The 15548-nt window shown below is 44.0% G+C and overlaps 1 protein-coding gene across 1 annotated transcript in view; it reads right to left on the bottom strand.

Annotated features, from left to right (window-relative positions):
* The window catches only part of LOC144095630 (tight junction protein 1-like), a 432906-nt gene that overhangs the window by 204887 nt on the left and 212471 nt on the right, over positions 1-15548 (bottom strand). The gene's annotated exons all lie outside the window — the stretch shown is intronic.

Raw genomic sequence — 15548 nt, 5'->3', positions numbered from 1 at the left:
AGGCCAGATTTGTGTCATCATCATCATCATCAGCCCTACTACACCCACTGCAGGGCAAAGGCCTCTCCCATGTCTCTCCAATTAACCCTATCCTTTGCCAGCTGCATCCACCCTTTGCCTGCAAACTTCTTAATCTCATCCGCCCATCTAACCTTCTGCCGCCCCCTGCTACGTTTACTTTCTCTTGGAACCCACTCCGTTACCCTTAAAGACCAGCGGTTATCTTGCCTTCGCATTACATGCCCTGCCCAAGCCCATTTCTTTCTCTTGATTTCGACTAGGATGTCATTAACCCGTGTTTGTTCCCTCACCCACTCTGCCCGCTTCCGATCTCTTAACGTTACACCTATCATTTTTCTTTCCATGGCTCGCTGCGTTGTCCTTAACTTAAGCTGAACTCTTTTCGTTAGCCTCCACGTTTCTGCCCCATAGGTGAGTACCGGTAAGATTATGCTGTTGTACACTTTCCTCTTGAGGGAAATTGGTAAACTGCCACTCATGATCTGCGAGAATTTGCCATATGCGCTCCACCCCATTCTTATCCTTCTAGTTATCTCCCTCTCATGATCCGGATCAGCTGTCACTACCTGCCCTAAGTAGACGTATTCCGGCACAATTTCAAGGCTCTCGCTGCCAATTGTGAACTGTTGTTCCCTTGCTAGGCTGTTGAACATTACCTTGGTTTTCTGCATGTTAATTTTTAGACCCATCGATCTGCTCTGCCTGTCTAACTCGTTGATCATGATTTGCAGTTCACCTCCTGAGTGACTCAGCAAGGCAATGTCATCAGCAAATCTCAGATTATTTAGGTATTCTCCATTTATTCTTATTCCCAACTGTTCCCAATTCAGGCCTCGAAATACCTCCTGCAAACATGCGGTGAACAGCATTGGCGAGATCGTGTCTCCTTGCCTGACGCCCTTCCTTATTGGAATTTTATTGCTGACTTTATGGAGGACTATAGTAGCTGTGCAGTTGCTATATATATCTTCCAGTATTTTGACATAAGGCTCTTCTACCCCCTGATTACGCAATGCCTGTATGACTGCTGAGGTTTCCACTGAGTCGAATGCTTTCTCGTAATCAATGAAAGCTATATATAGAGGTTGGTTATATTCTGCGCATTTCTCTATCACCTGATTGATGGTGTGAATATGATCTATTGTAGAATATCCTTTACGAAAGCCTGCCTGATCATTTGGTTGATTAAAGTCTAACGTTGCCCTGACTCTATTAGCGATTACCTTAGTAAATACTTTGTAGGCAACGGATAGTAAGCTGATCGGCCTGTAATTTTTTCAAGTCCTTGGCGTCTCCCTTCTTATGAATTAAGATAATGTTTGCATTCTTCCAAGCTTCTGGTACAGTCGAGGTCATAAGGCATTGCGTATACAGGGTGGCTAGTTTTTCTAGCACGATGTCCCCTCCATCCTTCAACAGATCTGCTGTTACCTGATCCTCCCCAGCTGCTTTTCCCCTTTTCATTGCTTCTAAGGCTTTCTTTACTTCATCTTTCGTTACTGGCGGGATGACGCATTGCTGTGCACTGCTGTCTTTCTCATTAGCGTTCTGATTACATTGGCTACTGTACAGGTCTGTGTAGAACTCTTCGGCTACGTTAACTATCTTATCCATATTGCTAATGACATTGCCCTGCTTGTCTCTTAATGCATACATCTGGTTTTTACCTATGCCTAGTTTCCTCTTCACTGTTTTTAGGCTACCTCCGTTCTTTAGAGCATGCTCGATTCTCTCCATATTAAACTTCCTTATGTCGGCTACCTTGCGCTTATTTATTAACTTTGATAGCTCCGTTAGTTCTATTCTATCGGTAGTGTTAGATGCCTTCATGTTTTGGCGCTTCTTAATCAGATCTTTCGTCACCTGAGATAGCTTCCCGGTATCTTTTCGAACTGTCCTACCGCCTACTTCTACTGCGCACTCCGTAATTATTGATGTCAGGTTATCGTGCATTGAATGAACATCAAGATCATCTTCCTCAGTTAAAGCCGAGTATCTGTTTTGCAGCGCTATCCTAAACTCCTGTGCTTTCCCTCTTACGGCTAACTCGTTAATGGTCTTCTTCTTCGCTAGCTTCTTCCGTTCCCTCTTCAAGTCTAGGCTAATTCTAGACCTTACCATTCTATGGTCGCTGCAACGCACCCTTCCGAGGACGGCCACATCCTGAATGATGCCAGGTTTAGCGCATAGTATGAAGTCTATTTCATTTTTAATCTCACCATTGGGGCTCTTCCAGGTCCACTTCCTGTACACGATTTGTGTACTACCGGAAAAAAATTTATTAAAATCGAATTTTCAACACATTTCAAATATTCTAGTTCAGTAAAAAGAGCACAAAATTTGGCAAACAATGATATATGTATTATTAGGCTACTGTTATTAGTTAGTGAGAAACATGTACCTCAACATGGCCTAAAATGCATGGGAAGTATAGGGCTTACCCTGTGCCCTTAACTGATGACCCGTTCTGCACCGTCTTGCCACTAGATCAGTACCGCACCAAGGCTGACATTGCTGGCATCAGTGTGGATGTCCGTGGCAGCGTGTTTATCGAAATGGGCGAGTATCGGAGTACGTTGTAGACGGTTGCGAAGCTCGACAAATGCAGCCTCTTGGTCGCTTCACCACACGAAGGGCATGTCGTCTCGGAGTCAGTGAGTTTAACGGTTCGGCGATTCGCGAGAAATCTTGAACAAAGCGCCGATAATACGAGCACAGACCCAAAAACCGGCGAACGGCCTGCTTGTCACTTGGGCGTGGAAAACCTGAGACGGCAGCGGTATTGTCGGGGTCCAGGCGAACACCTTGTGCGCTGACAACGTGACCAAGAAAGCGAAGTTCTTCAAAGCCAAAATTGCATTTCTCGGCTTTGATGGTGAGTTGTGCGGATTTGAGTGCTTGTAGCACAATCCGCAACCACTCCAAGTGTTGGTCAAACGTGGTCGAAAATATAACGGCATCGTCCAGGTACACCAGGCAGGACTGCCACTTAAAGCCGGAGAGAACGGTGTCTATCATGCGTTGGAACGTGGCCGGTGCTGAGCACAGACCAAATGGGAGCACCTTAAACTCATAGAGGCTGTCGGGCGTCACGAAAGCGTCTTCTCCCGGTCTCTTTCGTCCACTTCGATCTGCCAGTACCCACTTTTAAGATCTAAGGACGAGAAGTATCGGGCGTCCTGCAATCGGTCGAGTGCGTCGTCTATCCTGTGCAGTGGGTAAACGTCCTTTTTAGTCACGTTATTAAGTTTTCGATAGTCAACATAGAAACGCACAGTGTTGTCCTTTTTTTGACAAGAACCACAGACGATGCCCATGGGCTGGTGGACGGCTGAATGACATCATCCACAAGCATTTCGGCAACGTTATTTTGAATGGCTTCTCGCTCCATCGGCGAAACACGGTAGGGGCGCTGGCAGACGGGTCGCGTAGTCCCATCAGTGATGATACGGTGCTTGGCGAGTGGAGTGCGGCCGACCTTCGAACACGTAGTGAAACAGTCCGCAAAGTCTGCCAAGAGGTCCGACAGAAGATCCTTCTGAACAGATGGCAAGGCCGGATTTATTTTGACTGACTGAAGAGCGTGGTGTGGGCCAGCATTCTCTGGAGTGGATCCTCCCACGGTGCACAAACCTGGGACCTCAGCAACGTCGTGAAGGAAGGCAATAGCAATAGCCGTGCCTCTGACGAGGTGCTGATATTCGTTGGAAAAGTTGGTCAGGAGGACGTTGGTACAGCTGTCACGTAGTTGGACGAGACCTCGGGCAACAACAAGGCCCCGCTCAAGCAGCAGTGGAGTATGGCCATCTGCCAGGTCCTTGTAGTCGTGGAATAGGTCGTTCCGCACGAGCACCAGGACACTGCACCGCGGCGGCACCGTGACGTCATTCTGGACAATGCGCAGAGCGTTGCTGTGTCAGTGGTCATGTCAGTTAGACTCGGTGGCCGAGGCTGCGTCGTTCTTTTGGGTGGGGGAAGGGGCCCAAATTCAGGCGAATCAACGCGGATACGGCGGATGGGTCGCTGGTGGACAGGTGTGAGGTCCGTTGTGATGCTGTGCGGAGTGCAGTAGTCAGGAAGCGTCACCCAGCACCTCCACCAAATGTTACGAGCAATTCGAAGGAGAACCTCCGGAGACGAGACGCAAAACTGTGGCGGTCCCTAAGTGGTCCGAGCGCGCGAGCGGGAGAGAAACATCTTTCTCCACGGATGCAGGCGCTTCTTGTTCTTCTTCCACAGTGGCAGGTATCAATATTGAAAACCGCAGCAGGCGATACAATTTGGTGTTCTTTGGTATCGAAGATAAAGACGAACAAGAATCGCATCAGACAGTAGAAAAGAAAGTGAAAGACCTATGCTCCTCTACTTTTAAATGTGACAATATTGCAATTAAAAGGGCACATCGCTTAGGGAAGTTTTCAGAAAATCGACCTCGACCGATTATTGCTAACTTCACTTCGTACAAAGATAAGCAAGCGGTTTTGTCAAACGCAAAGAAACTTAAAGGACTTAAAATAAGCATATCGGAAGATTTTTCTGCGACCGTTAGAATGAAAAGGAAGCGGTTGTTAGAATATAGTAAAGAGGTTAAAAAGGAACCTGACAAAATGCATCTGAAATACGATACCATGTACCTAAACGGTGTCAGGTATATATTTGATGAATCGCTTGACCAGGTAGTTCCTGCTCATTGACAAAAGTCGGCGAACCAGTCTCTTCTTTCGGTCTTGCTTGTAGGATAAAACAGATGACTTGGCTGCCCTCCTTGACATGACTCGGCCCTCTGTGGTGCTCGGATCCGAATCCTGGCTTGACGAAACTGCTAGTGGTACAGAAATTTTCCCGCAAGTTATGTTTGCTACCAGAACTGTCGTGCAGGAGGTGTCTTCATACTAATCGAGCAGGCTACTTGAAATAGAGGTTGGCCAAAGTGAGGCCATCTGGGCTTTCATTAGACTTAAAAATGGCAAAACTGTTTCTTTGTGTTCATTTTACCACCCGCCGAGTGATCCGGGAAATGTTTTGCATGAGTTGAATGATGCAACTGAGGCTGTAAAAACGGACTACATGGTAATAGGAGGTGACTTTAATTTTCCAGAAGTTAGCTGGGGAGATCAAGGGCCTACTTCGAGTGTACAAAGTGCGTCAACCAACGCAATCATTGAAATTTGCTGCTCTTATGCTCTGACTCGGTTGGTCCCTCAGCCTACGCATGGAGCTAATATTTTAGATCTGATATTCGCGAACGCTCCCATGGCTGCGGGGCCTCCTGCAGTACTCCCAGGCATTAGTGACCATGATGTTGTTTTCTGTTATATAAATTTTCACTATGCAAAAATTGCTAATTGTGCCCGGCGACACATTTACAACTATCAAAAAGCCCGTACAAACGATATAGCGCTTTCCTTAGATGCATATTACGATTTCCTTGAAACATTAACGGAAACCGAAAATGTTCATTAAGGTTGCGAACTGGGCGAGTTGGTACTGATTCATATTTTAACAGCTCAATAAAACAACGGGACACAATAAAGAATGGACACCACAAGCGCTGACTCGCAACTAGATTTTTATTCACGGCAAAGGTCTCTTAAATCTTAAATCTGTCTACGCTGGCAAGGAACATATTGGCTAGCACAGGTGCTACTCTAGATCCTATGCACACATCATTCTGCACAAACGATTTTCCTTTCCATTCAATGACAGTTGAACAGAGGTAAAAAGACAGAATCTCTACAAAGGGATGGTGTGATGCTTTCAGTATTGATGTGCAAGACCTTTATTATTCTCTACCGCATGGTGAGCTCATGAAAAGTGTTAAAATGTGCACTGCTAATCACAACAATGGAACGGAATTTATTGCTAGATGTGGTGTGTCCTTTGAGAGCTTCTTAGAGATTCTGTCTTTTTACCTGCGTTCAACTGTCATTGAATGGAAAGGAAAATCGTTTGTGCAGAATGATGGAGTGTGCATAGGATCTAAAGTAGCACCTGTGTTAGCCAATATGTTCCTTGCCAGGGTAGGCAGATCCATAGATAGTAGATGTGATGGGTTAGTTCTGAGAATCTTTCAGTATGTCGATGGTTATATTGTTTTTGTTAAGAAGGGGAACATTACACGTAGGGTGGTAGATGTATTGAAGGTTTTCAAAGAACGCGCTCTGGACCTAACTTTCACGACTGAACTTCCTAAAGAAGAGGTACTTCAATTTCTGGATTTAAGACTGTTCTTAGAAGCGTGTCATGTGTGTTGGGAATTTAGGAAAGACTTGGTAGAGCAAGGGGAATACTCCCCTTGCTCTACCAAGTCTTTCCTAAATTACCAATCAGGCCATACGAAATTGGTAAAAAATGGCATTTTTTTTCTAGCCTGAAATCTGCCATGAACAAGTCATGTTTTGAAAGAATCAACGAAAGCATTTTGCGTCAAGTTGGCCGATTAAAATCTAGTGGTTACCCTTCTCATGTGATTTCCAGGGAATGTGATAAGCTTCTAAGATGGATCAAGAGAGGGGATAAACCTAAACATGAAAAAAAAATTTGTGGTGGTGCCTTACACATGTGGTGTGGGGCATGGTTTAAAGAATGTGGTGGCAAGATACGATGTTGATGTGGTTTTTTCAGTGCCAAGGAAACTTAGAGGTGTGTGCAGGCAGGTGGAAGTGGAGGCTGTCAGACCAACCATAAGAGCCCTTTTGTGCCCTGTGATGTCGGTGTTGTGTACACGATACCATGCACTTGCGGGGTGACTTATATTGGCCAGACTGAACGTTGCGTTAACGCTCATCTAAGTGAGCACCAGAGGTCCCAAGATCCCAAGTATATTGGGTCATCTTGTAACCTTGCCCGTCACTGGAGAGAAGGTACATGCACCCCTCTGTTTTCTAACACCGTCATCTTAGGTAAACATAATGACAGCCTAACGCGTGAAATATTAGAGGCTTTTCACATCCACTTGGAAACTGATAGTTGTATTAGTGACCATTCTGTCGCACTAACCGATAAAGAGATGATGTACTTATCCGGCCAAAATGTGTAGCTTTGCGCTCTTGCCGCCATTGTGGGCATGATGATTAGCTTTTGTATTTTCTTTTTTCTTTTGCTTTTTGTTTTCCCTCTCGTTTGTGTTTGTTGTTCCAAGTATTTAAGAGACCTTTGCTGTGAATAAAAATCTAGTTGCGAGTCAGCGCTCGTGGTGTCCATTCTTCGTTGTATCCCGTTGTTTTATTGCGCTGTTCAAATATGGACCGAAAATGTGCAGATGTTGTGGAACATATTCAAAAATAAACTTCTCGAGTTGCACAATCAATATGTGCCATCATGGATAATGATGCCTCAACGCAGTAGATCTAAGCCTTGGTGTAATTGGGAGGTACGTAGGATCACCAGAAAAAGGGCGACTACTCATGCTACATGTAAGAAATCGCCTTCGTTCCACTTGAGCCAAGAACTGAAGCAAATAACTAAGGACATGAAACGTGTCTTGAAAATGAAAAGATAAGTTCTTTGAGTCTTTTCCTTCAAGGATGCAGAGGCGCCCAAAAAAACTCTGGCAACTTATCAAATTGAACGGCAAAGATGCAGTACAGTAAAAACTCGTTAATTCGAACTTCACGGGACCGGGAAAAAAGTTCGAATTATCGAATGGCCTCGAAAAAACTGACAAGAACCAGTTGCATTAGGTGTATGTTCCATATTTAGGGTGACCCACATGGAGTGAACTTGCGCTGCGGATTTCGAGCGGCGCGGCGGAAGGCCGAAGACGTGCGGCTTCCACCAGGATTTAGAAATGGCGGGATTCTATATGCTTAGTAAAATGCTGAAAAGAACAGCTGCGCATTTAAAATTAAGCTATTATTTATTCAGTGATGTAAAAGAAGCCGAATTATTCTTTGTGACCCCTTTCTGAACCAAAATAATTAACCTGTTTGAACCTCTCACGCTTCCTGAGGTCAACAGACGCGGAGTGGATAAGCCTAGCAGCTTTCAAAATCCAGAAGCATTCTGAAAATCTGGCACGTTTCATCGCTAAAATTTTGTGCTGCGGGCATCTTCAGAAAAAGCGAAAGCTTTGTGCGACTTTTGTTTGCCGTGAACATGAGGCACAGTGTAGCGGCAACGACGAGTTCGTGGTGAAGCGAGAGGCCGCTTTGGCAGGCGCGGCCATGTTATAGAAGCGGGCGGAAGTCAGACGCTGTCGCGCCCTGATTGGTCCACGCTGAGAGCCCACGTTGGCCGCTTCCGGCCAGCGGCTATCCGCCGGGCTACAGTGTTCTATAAGGTTCTAGAACACTGTAGCCGGGCGATGCTAAAAGCCGGCGTCATGATCGCGGCTGACCGCGTGCTTCCGTTGGCGACTGTTGGGTGGAGGGATAGACGACACTCGCAAAGAAAAAAAAAACTTTTCGCACGTAATTTGTAGTGCCCGTCTGAAGTCAGAGCCTTTCATGGGCGTTGGCTGGGACCGCACGGACAGTACTTATCCACATTTCTGAATTAATAGGGCTCAAATCAACAAGTATTTAGTTGCGAGTTTTGGAGGCTGCTTGGAAATGAGGGTACGCAGCCGTAAACGCGTACCCTCTGCCGCCGCCAACCGCCGCGCCGGTGATGGCGCGATTTAGGCTGTACCCACTTTTCCACAGTTTTATCTGGTTCCATCTTCTATCCCTGTTTAGGACGTGCGCAACCACTAACTATGCGGAGGTGCTTTTTTTTTGGCCACGTGCTTTGTGCCAAGCCGCTCAGATGTGGCAGCGCGTAGTTCGAATTATCCGTAGCGGAACCGACTCGCTTTCGAATTAGCGGGATTTTTTATAGTCAGATTTCTATGGGGCTTGGCCGGACCAAGTAGTGTAGTTCGAATTATCCGAAAATTCGAAACATCGTGGTTCGAATTAACGAGTTTTCACTGTGTCAGTTCCACCGCTCAAAGACGACAGCAAATTGATACATATCGACCTTAGAAAAGCAATACTTTTCAATGAGTACTTTAGCTCTGTGTTTGCTGGTCGCCTGAGCAGCCATGACTATAATGTGGAGACAACCGATGTGGGTGCAGAATAAATGGAAGACATCGTTTTTGATTTGTGCGGAATTCAAATATTACTCGAAAAATTGAATGCTTCTAAAGCCACTGGACCAGACGGCTTACCATCTCCATTAATTTCTTCATGCGCGGGCCTGGTATCATAATACTTGTTTGTTATTTTCACAAAATCGCTTCAAGAAAGTGCTTTGCCAGATGACTGGAAATTTGCTCACGTCGTGCCAGTGCACAAGTCGGGGCCCTGCAGTATCCTTTCAAATTACCGCCCGATCTCGCTAAGGAGTATCAGCTGCAAAGTGATTGAACACACCTTCTTTACAAACATAATAAATCATTTGAACGCTTTTTAGTTACTATCCCGCCAGCAACACAGTTTCCGCACTGAATTTTCTTGTGTCACGCAATTGAGCGAATTTACATATGATCTGGCTGGTGCCTTGGACGACGGATTCACTATTGACTGTTTATATTTGGATTCCCGGAAAGCCCTTGACTAAGTCCCCCATTCTTTACTGCTTGAAAAACTGGTACAACATAAATTGTTCAGTTATTGCCTGGATTAAAGAATATTTACATTTGAGACGTCAAATAGTAGTGTCAAATGGAGCGCAGTCTGATAAGGCAGACGTACTGTCTCGTGTACCTCAGGGGTCAGTTCTGGGGCCACTTCTCTTTTTAATCTATATGAATGATATATGTTGCTATATGTGTTGATATACTATGTTCCACACTTAGTCATCACCTCTAACCATCAATCACCATGGTTCACTAAATCGTTAAAACGGCCCTGTAATAAGAAAAAACGCATGTTCCGCTCTGCAAAACTAACCGGTTCCCAAGAACGTTGGACTGCTTATCAGGCCGCGGCCTTTGAATATAAAAGTGCACTGAAGGATGCCAAAGATTTGTTTTTCAATGACACATTACCTTCCCTTTTGATAAATAACCCTAGGCAATTTTGGAGCGTAGTTAACAAAAAAGACAATTCATCCATCAGCCTTAAAGACTCCAGTGACCAACTAATTCATCCTAATGAATGTGCAAATGTTCTAAACAGTGTATTCGTTTCAGCTTTTTCCAAAAATCAGTGTTCGGTAACCCCTGCATATAACAGTGCTGACTTTTTACCGATGGATTCTATTGTCTTTGATCCTGCTGGAGTGGAAAAAATAGTCGAAAAACAAAAGGTTTCTTCATCATGTGGTGTTGATAACATTAGTTCTAAGTTGTTCTTGATTAAAACCAAAGTATAGAGCGCAATAATACTCTCTAACCTATTTCAGCAATCTCTTGAAACAGCATGTATACCTGATGACTGGAAGGTTGGGAAGGTGATTCCCTTGCATAAATCTGGTAATCAGCATTCCCCGCATAATTATCGACCCATCTCACTTACCAGCATTCCGTGTAAAATCATGGAGCATGTTATTTACTCTCACCTTGCATCGTTCCTTGATTCTAATACCTTTTTTACGGACAGTCAACATGGATTTCGGAAGTGGTTTTCTTGCGAAACACAGCTTTTAACCTTCACACATGATCTAAACTCATTCCTCGACAGGGGTTCCGTTGTCGACTGCATATTCCTCGATTTCTCAAAGGCGTTTGACAAGGTCTCTCATCAACTGCTTTTTTTTAAACTTAGTAAACTTAACCTCGACCCTAACGTTCTTAGGTGGCTGCATTCGTTTCTCACTAATCATTCACAATTTGTCACCGCTAATAATGTTTCTTCCTTCACTTCTCCAGTTGGATCTGGAGTACCACAAGGCTCTGTTCTAGGGCCTCTGCTTTTTCTTATATATATCAATGACTTACATGACAATCTATGTTCAACAATAAATCTTTTTGCTGATGACTGCGTCATATACCGCGAAATTAACAGTGACTCTGATATAGCTCTTCTTCAATCGGATATTGATCATGCTCTTGAATGGGCTAACAAATGGAACATGGAACTAAACATAAAAAAGTGCAAGTACATGCGAGTTTCTCGTCGTAACACCACATTGCCTTCATATCGTCTTAATAATTGCAGCCTTGAGTCTGTGCCTTTTTACAAATATTTAGGTGTCTTTATTTCCCATAATCTTTCTTGGAAAGTACACATAGACTATGTAAGCAATAACGCTAACCGCATGCTGGGCTACATACGCCGTAACTTTAATCTTTCTTCTAGCTCCGTAAAACTGCTTCTCTACAAGTCGTTGGTTCGTAGTAAACTAGAATATGCTGCATCTATCTGGGACCACTATCAAGAGACACTAATATACCAACACGAATCTATACAGAACCGTGCGGCCCGTTTCATTCTCTCAAATTATCACCGTAACTCTAGTGTCAGTGCCATGAAATCAAGCTTATCACTCCCACTACTGCAGCAACGTAGAAATATATCCCGCCTTTGTCTATTCCATAAGATTTACTACGATAACCCCATCCTTAAGAGAAAATTTATAACGCCACCTTGCTATGTTTCAGCTCGGATCGATCATCGTCATAAAGTTGGTATTCTTTCATGCCAAACAAACCACTTTTACAACTCATTCATCCCCAGCACATCGGCACAATGGAATCACCTTCCCCGATCGGTCGTCGAAATAAGTGACCATTCTGTGTTTAGATCGGCTTTAACTAACTTGATGGTAACATAGTACATGTAATTCTTGAGCCCTGCCGTTTATTCTTTTCAGCTTATGTGGTAGTTAAAACAGACCTGGTCTGCGTGGTATGCTTGTTTGCGTGGTATGCTTACTTTTATGCTTACTTTTATACTTTGCTCATAATTTCGTGTTAAATGACTGTTAATTCGTTTGATTGTGTTTGCTGTAACCTACTGATTTGCGCGAGCCATATTCTTGTTCACATTTTTGTGTTACTTGTGACTGCTGTTCCTTTGTTATTTTGTCTATTGTACCCCACTCCCCTCTGTAATGCCCTCGGGCCCTGAGGGTACTGAAATACATAAATAAATAAATAAATAAATAAATAAATAAATAAATGCGTCTGTTTGCAGACGACTTAGTTCTATACAGGGTCATTCATACTTCCGACGATTGCAGTGCCCTGCAGAATGATTTGTCCTTGATTACTAACTGGTGCAACACTTGGCACATGGATATAACGTGAAGAACTCTGTGTACATGTGTTTTACTAGGAAAAAAATTTCTCATGACTTTTCATACAGTACTAACGCGGAAACATTGTCAAAAGTTTTCAAACGTAAATATCTTGGTGTTTACTGCAAATTTATCCTGGCGTCACCATATTAATTACATTACAAGCAAGGCTTCCAGAGTGCTGAGTTTTCTTCGCAGAAATGCGAAGAATTTTCCGCCCAGTGCCAAAGAGTTCTTTTATAAAACTAACATTTCTTGTATAAAACTAACATTAGACCAGTACTTGAATATGCTTGTTATGACTGGGACGCTTGGCTGCAGGTAGATATTCACAAGATTGAAACGATCAAGAATTTGGCCGAGCGATTTGTTAATGCCAATTTTTCCAGAAATTTTAGCGTCTCCGCTGCAAAGAATAACCTTAGATGGGAATCACTCCAGCAGCGAAGGAAACTACTTAGACTGAAATTTCTCCACAGTATCTTTCACAATAAAACTGGTATTAACCGGGAGCATTATCTACGTCATCCCGACTGTCTCACCATGTCTTGATTGTGCCTTTAAAATTAGAGATCAGGTGTAAAACGAACTTCTTCAAGATGTCCCTCCTCCCCAAAACAATTTGCGAATGGAATAAACTCCCACATGATATTGCTACCATTACCTCCACTGATGTATTTTCTTGCTCTTTGTGAAACATGCATTGTAATTAACCCCTTGTTTCATTTTTTTCAATGATTGTAAAAGTGTTACCTGTATGCTTGTTTGATTCAGCTGCTTCCTATTTGCTTTTTATCTGCATTTCCTGCTTTTTCGTCTCTGTTTGAGTTGTCTTGCCCCCCCACTGTACTGCCTCACGGCACTCTGAGTATAGTGATAAAATAAATAAATAAATAAATAAATAAATAAATAAATAAATAAATAAATAAATAAATAAATAAAGGGGAACAACACTTGCTTGTTTATCATTTTCTGAATTTTTTTTTGCACTGAACAGATATTCGATTCAATATTTGAAGCCATTTTTTCTTCATTTTCGTATTCGAAAATTTCAATATTCGCACACCCCTACGTTCAGGACATTGTCGGGGCCAGTGGATTTCTTACGTGTTAATGTGCAGACAGGACCCTTTCCTCGTTGATCAGGCACCGAAGGGCAATCAGAGGAGTGATAAAAGTATGGAAGTGTATCATCATTGTTGGTGAACATGGAGGAAAAAAGGAACAAATTTTCCGCGTGTACTTGGGTAAGTCTTTCATCCTCTTTGTGAAATCGGCAGGCTTTGCCTTTCGGTGCCACAACTGGTAATCACTGCAGTGAATTCCCCGCACTGAAAACAACCCCTCCCTTCCTCTCTTCCACAGCCCTGATGAATACTTTAGGAAGGCAATGAAATTAAGGTACTTGATTATAACGCCTTCGAAGGTAGGCTTTAGGAGAAAAAATCCTCAAAAAAACGCGTTACATTTGAGCAGATGCGTGTGGTGAAGGTGTAGATTAAGGACTACACAATTGTTCGCTTCATGACACTTTCGCTGACGTTCATTATCTCGCGCACGCTTGGTTGCTGGAGACACAGGAGAGTGCTTAGGCGGCATCCTTGCAGATCGGCATTCAGGAGGTGTCTGGCAAGATTGCCTGGAGAGTGCTTCTCTCGAACGATGGTGGCGCCACTCAATGACGTCACACACATGCCAGTAGGCTGAAGCGCAGGTGCATTATAGTATACTGAGTTCGCAGTTATGACATACTACACCAACCACTATTATTATTAATTAATTACTAATTAACTGATTAACCAATCACTAATCAACTCAATGCTATTTCACTGTGAGGACACTTGTCTGCTTACGTGGAGGAATGCGAAAGCATGTGTTTTGAGGAAAGGACACAGTAGCTCTCAGATCTCGAAATATCCCTGGACAGCTCAACCATGTTTGATTGACAGCTATAGTGCAACACTTTTCTGCGAACATCCCCGCTGGCGAGTCATGAGCATATAAAGGCTTTCGCCTTAAAATTTGAGGTCAGCTGCTTAGATTGGGCTAGCATGCAAAGAATTATTGCCTTATGTTGGGCACTGATGGTCCAAAGGAGGCAACTGGGGCTATGCTGCCCCTGAAGTGCCGAGCCCTGTTGGGAACAAGCGGGCCAGCCCAAACTAAGCTTTCCCTCCCATGTTGGAGGGATAAAAAAAAAATGCTTGCCCTGCCCTCCACACAACCTGAGTGCCTCTGACAGCAGTGTCGAGCATACACAAGTGTGGACAGATGCATGCAGAGCATCTTCTAGCTCCAGGCACAACCTAGGAGGTGTGCATACTTCTACGAAGCAGATTGTATTGTCACCACACAGTGCACTTAGTTGAAAAAACCGCCACTGACTAAGTCAAAGTAAAAATCACGTTTCGAAGGTTCACAATGAGGCTAATAGGAAAAGCAGTCGAAACCTAAATGCATGCAATTATTGCTTGTAGACGAATAGCAACCTTTCGGTTCATGCATGCATCAGATACTGTTTGGACAATTGAAGACTTGAGCAAAAGACATGCTCCGCTCTTTGGATAAAGATGCAGCGCTGTGCAGCGCTGTCCCAGTAGATATCATGCGTGTGATGCATGGCAATCACATTGGAAGCTATTTTGCTGCTCTTTGATGCTCCTGGCGAACTTTCCTGTTTCACCGATGTACACTTGCTTGCAATCACCACAGGGAATTCGATAGACAACATTGGGACTGGGAAAGTGGCCCTTGAATTTCACCAGCATATTTCTACGTTTTCTGGATGGCACGTGGCCAATGCCTAGGTTATACTTCATGAAAATACAGGACAAACCTTCTCTTACACCCCATACATACGGAATGCCAGCAGTGGTGGTGAAAACTTTATGCACAGCACTCATTTGCTAATCGTTAGGCTTGGATTAAGAGCACTTAGTTCACATCTGTCCACATGTGAATGGAAATGATGGCAATTCTTCCGAGGAGGGTACGTCAACTCACTCAATCACTCCACTGTGTTGCCATGAAAACCTGAGCCAAAAATACACTTCAGCGTAGCAGAGGACCCACAATCAGGCATGAAAGTTGGCGAGCCCTCCCTGGCGACTTTTTCAAGCTCGCACCCACCTCCGTCGCTCGCACTTGCGTGTACACTTTAAGAGGTGGTTATTGGTTAGATTCTTTCAGACCATGACCGCGGGCAATACGCCGCACAGCTCTGGCGAGTTAGGAAGCTCTGCCCCCGAAGATGGGGCCGGTGGAGGAACTCCGATTTTCCAGGGTGCAAAAAGTGACGAGAGGAGAGGGAAAGCGCTAAATTTTGACCACAGATAACTCAGCTACTACAAAGCGCATTT

This window comes from Amblyomma americanum, chromosome 6 (assembly GCF_052857255.1).
Source record: "Amblyomma americanum isolate KBUSLIRL-KWMA chromosome 6, ASM5285725v1, whole genome shotgun sequence".
Taxonomy (NCBI): Eukaryota; Metazoa; Arthropoda; class Arachnida; order Ixodida; family Ixodidae; genus Amblyomma; species Amblyomma americanum.
The sequence above is the reverse complement of the archived record's forward strand: the minus strand, read 5'-3'. Positions and strand labels throughout refer to the sequence as shown.